This window comes from Cyprinodon variegatus, unplaced genomic scaffold, assembly GCF_000732505.1.
Source record: "Cyprinodon variegatus isolate N-32 unplaced genomic scaffold, C_variegatus-1.0 Scaffold394, whole genome shotgun sequence".
Taxonomy (NCBI): domain Eukaryota; kingdom Metazoa; phylum Chordata; class Actinopteri; order Cyprinodontiformes; family Cyprinodontidae; genus Cyprinodon; species Cyprinodon variegatus.
The window spans coordinates 528,025-533,357 of record NW_015150847.1 but is presented as its reverse complement, the minus strand read 5'-3'; positions in this window follow the sequence as shown (position 1 = coordinate 533,357).

Here is a 5,333-nt window from a genome sequence, read left to right as displayed (position 1 = left end):
GACCTTAAATTAAACAATAATAAAAAAAAAGGAATAGAAAGTAAAAGTTGTCTAAAAAATAATGACTCCACTAGTATAAATAGCCAATATTTCTACAGAAGTAAAGTAATAGAGTATTTGTACTTTGTTACTTGACGCCTCCGTTAGCCATTAAGCTTTGCAGTGCAGGGACTCATCTAAGAGCTGCAGGTGTGTCCCTGCTCTGGTTTAACCTCACCTGGTTCAGGGAACAGGATGATGAAAACCTTGGAAGGATTATTTTTTTGTTTTTTTTTACTTTCTGAAGCTGGATGTACCTTTATCTACGGAAGAGGATAGGGCCACTGAGAAACTAATAACACCTAACTGATTTTTAAACTTTATCTCAGTATAATATGAGAAAAAAAGTCAGAATTCTGACCTTAATCTCAGAATTCTGACAGCTAACAAGCATCAAGCCGTAGTCATGTCTGTTTTATAGACTAGCTCTCTTGTTTTAATCATCTTCTGCTCTTCCATTAATGAAATATCATCACTGGGGGCCCCTCAGGGATGTAAATTTTCCACCAAAGAGTTCCTGTTCCTCCCAAACTACTCACATCTTTGTCAGTGAAGCTGAGTGCTCCACATCTCTGCCTTCATGGTTCCCATCTACATTAAGATTCACAATTCTGAGATTAAAGTGAGAATTGTCAGAAAAAAAGTCAGTTCACTTTTTTTTTTTCCAGCGGCAATAATCCTCTTCTAGATTCCTTTGACCAGGAGCAAAGAGAGTTTCCAGAGTATATGGCTATATGGCTGTTTTATTCACTGGAATAAAGAGGCTAAAAAAAAAGTGTAAACCTGCAATTCAGAATATTTTGAAAGCATCCAGCCACTATAAGCCCTCCTTAACAGGTCGTCCACATGCAGACTCAGGTATGGTATTTTCTCACCTTGGCTGCATCAACATTCACTTTATTCTACATGTTCCATGGAAGTGCTGCTCACGGTTTGGGGGAGATGATCATCAACTTATATGGGACCAGAGTCACAGTAAAGGCTAAAGCAGGATGCTGACAGATTGTTTGAAATGGAAGTCTACCTTTTCTGTCCTCCCTAAACGTCCTCTGGACGGGCAACCTGTTTGTTTGTTTTCTTTATGAGATAAAAACCAAGTAATGCCTGCGGTCAGTTTTCTTTCTAAAGGCATCAGATATTTCTTTGCACAGTTTTTACTCTGCTTTCAAACATCAGCAGCATTCAGTTCAATTCTTGATCCTTAAACAGGAAAACACTTCTAGTACCTGAAGCACTTGATGTGAATTCTACAACCTGCAGGACAGCGCCCCCTGGGGGCCAACTTTGGGATAGGCCTGGTCTATGGCGTTAAAGAAAAAATAAAGGTATAGTTGGAGATTTTCACAATGTTTTTGTTAATCTCACGGGGAAAGAGTCTACGGAAGAGGATTAGGGCCACTGGAAAAAAAAAAAGTTAACTGATTTTTAAATTTTATTTCAGTTAAAAATAGGAAAAAAGTCAGAATTCTGCATTGTTTTCTGAGAAATCTGAATTAAATCTCAGAATTCTGACTATTCTGACAATAAAAAAGCCAGAATTCTGAGATTAAAGTCAGAATTCTGAGAAAAAGTCAGAATTCTGACTTTATTCTCAGAATTCTGACTTTTTCCCCATGTTAAACTGAAATAAAATTTTTTTAAAAATCAGTTAATTTTTTTTTCAATGGCCCTAATCCTCTTCTGTAAGAGTCAGTTTGGAGTCGCTCATCGCGTTTACAGCAAGCAGGACAGAGTGGAGCAAAAACAATGAATGAAACATTAAAATAGAAAACTTTCCCCATGATAGGAGCTCAGGAGGACAGAGAACGGATAAAGTAGTGATCGTCTTTGAGCCTCACAGAAACCAGAATAAGGAGGAGCAGACAGAGCAGGTCAGAGCAGCGTATCTATATCACCACTTTATGGAAAAAAGAAAGAAAAACTTGGATAAACTTCCCAGATCTCTCTGAGAATCACCTCTCTGCCTCAGTCACCATGGAAACCGTCCCACAGAGTTTATTGCTACGTTTTTCTTTTCTTTAGACATAGATCTCATTATGTTTTTAATAGATGAACATTCTCTATCTGTTCTAGGTCTAGATGCTGCACAGACTCGTTAAGCTTTGCTTGATAGAATGCATCACTGTTTTTTTTTATTTGTTTTTATAACTTTTCATAATGTGTTCCAGTCAAATGTGGGAAATAGTTTTAATATGCGTATAGCCCAAAGACAGAAGTGAATAAAACCTGCTCAGATCTGCTCACCCTGCTAAGTTGGAGCCTCTCTAGACGCAGCCAGTGGGACATGGAAAAAATCGGATTGGAGATTAAAAAGTCCACATTCAGACTCAGGTATGATATTTCCTGATTTTTGCTGCATCAACCTTCACTTTATTCTACATGTTCCTGTGCTCCTGCAGACTCTCTCAGTTGTTATAGTTTCACATTTCTTCTAAACTCATCTCTTTCTCATAACAGGTTAACCCACCTGGCAGTTACCAGTATAATTAATCCCTTAAGCCTTAAATTTAATACTTTCTGTTTTATAGCTGTGTAAACAAATAAATGAGATTTAAAATTCCACCTGACATGTGTGACTCTGCAGGAGTAATGCAACAGCAGGTATTCATTTTTAGCCCCGCCCCCTAATGGCCGCCATCATTGGAAACTAGAGGCTTAGATATTTCCAAGGAGGGGTCAGAGGTCATTTTGCGACCATTACAGGTGATGTAACCAGCACGCGTTACATGTTATTCTTATTTTCTATTCAGTTTGGTGATATTATTGGTAAATTTTAATGAACTTATGGCTAAATTAGAAGTAAAGGCTTTGCCTCATGCAGAAAGTCTCCAATAATGGAAATCAGCATTTTTATCTGACCAGATTCCCTTTGATAAATGGAAACATGTTTTTTTACACTTTTGGCAGTCTGCAAAAAAGTCTCCTTTCCTCCTAGCACTCTGCCCACTAAAACATTTGTGGAACAAACATGCTTCAACTTATTCAGTCCAAATTAGCTTGACTTATAGTCAAGATGTGGATCTATAACGTCTGAGGGTTCATCCAGAGTTTCAAATGGGCTTCATGGTCTTTTGAGTTTATTTTACAAAAAAAAAATTGACAAGGCTAAATATTTTTCATTCTTTCTTTGTTTAATCACCTATAAATCAGACATGGTGACATTTAGAATAGTGGTTCCATCTGAAAAATATTCCTCAAGCCTTTCTGTCACACAAATACAAACAATTATATTTCCAATTTATAGTTGGGGAACTGATTTTTTACTTTAATTCACATATAGGTCTGTGGAGCAGTTTCAGGCTGAATTTGCTCCACAGACCTTCTGGACTTAAGGGGTTAAGGATGACTTTAGCTAAAATATTTTTAAGTAGATATATTTTGTTGATAATTCTTGTTTTAGGTGGAGAAATTCTTTGTGCTCACTCTGTATGCTGTAGGGTTCACTCTCTGTTAAAACCACAGTACAGATTTACTTCCTCACCTAATACCTGCTATTCCACACCTAAACAGGTATTCTAACCACAGTAACTGACATTAACTTTGTTTTTTTATTTTCCATCCATACTTATCCAGAGTTATTTATAGCCAAACTAAACCTTCTGCTGAAAAACATTATTGAAAATAAACTTTTAAGAAATAAAAGCAATAACCCTGATGTCTGTGTTTGGACGTCCAACATGCAGCAATCAGTTAGCTGAGCTGATTCACATTAACCAGCAGTTAGCTGACATCAGTCAAGATGTGCAACGTCTGAAAGATCTGGCTCTATTTTTCCCCTGAAACAGCTGGAACTGATGTGTGAACAGGAGCTAACATGGGCAAGGCAGGTTTGTTTTTTAAAATGCATGTATAGTGCATTTCACTAACAAGACAAATTAAAGCTTTGCACATGAAAATAACACAAGTACAGACAGGTGGAGAAAAGGTTGGATTTGAAGAATGAACTATTATTTCAGTAAATAGGTAATGTAAGATAAAAAGAATACAATTTTAACCTGTATTTATTCTAATTTAGGGTTTCAGCACTTGTTCCGGGAGGTTGTTCCCGATTGGTGGATTATAAGAGCTATACTTCAATAAAACTTTAAATTTATATTAAGGTTGTCCAAAATGAGGCCATTTTATTAATATTATCCTTTAAGTACCTCCTGGTTGCAATCAGAGTGCTTATAATAGCTCCAGCTCTCCTTAAATATCCTGGTTGATGTTAGTGAATCTGAAAAAGCTCAGGCCTTTGGAGGAAGAATAGGATTTATTATTACAATGCTGCCCCCTGCTGTTCAAAGTTGTAACTGGTAACCATTTACCAGACTAAATGTGTTTACAGCTGTGGTCAGGCTTGAGAGTTTGGATGATATGTTTTGACTTTCCTGGATGTTTTAACTTACCTGGATGTTTTGTTGAGCCGTCCCTGCAGAATCAGGTGACATCAGGCGTGATCAGCTATGAATGAAGACGACTCTCAAAGTCCCATTTGTTAGGAACCAGATTTGGGTTTTGAAAAGGAGGACCCTTTTTTTTTTTATTGAGGGGGGGGGCTGTACACCCTGGACCGGACCCTGGGCCCAGTACAGACCGAACCCGGTATGCTTCCCCCCGCCAAAAATATACAAAGGCTTCAAATGGAATAAAGATGAATGTACCCCATCGGGCTAAAGTTGTAGAACAATTTCACAAAGAATATGAGTCAGTCGGTCACATGACTTGAAGAAAAGTCCCAACTTTTGTCTTTAAAAATATCTTTAAAATTGAAAATAGCTAAAAATTGCATAAAAGCAAGTGTGCCTTACATATGTTATCTATTGGCATGATTTTATATTAGTTTGAATATCCAAAATCCAACTTCAAACCAACTTCACCGCGGAGCTGACGCCTCTGTTCTGCTGCACGGTAGTGACCAAAATCCTGGATAATTTAGAAATTCCCCTCGGACATTTTTTTAGGCATGAAAAGCAGGACATGTCCTACATTTGTTGCATTTTTTCATTGCAGTTTTGAGACATTAGGTTCAGATTTAAAATGGAGAAATAATTCATGTGAGAAGTGATGAATTTTTCTGGTAAAATCTTCCTTTAACAGCCTTTCTAAGTTAATATACCTATTTACCCATCTACCTATTCATCTATTTCCCAGTGACTTGGACAAAAGGTCCTGCATATGCACTACGGTTAAAGTTCATTACTATTGTGGAGCAATGGGCCCTGTGCTTTTCCCAGATGAGAGCAGGTTTCATCCTGAGCACATGTGACAGACGTGAAAGGGTCTGGAGAAGCCGTGGAGAACGTTATGCTGCC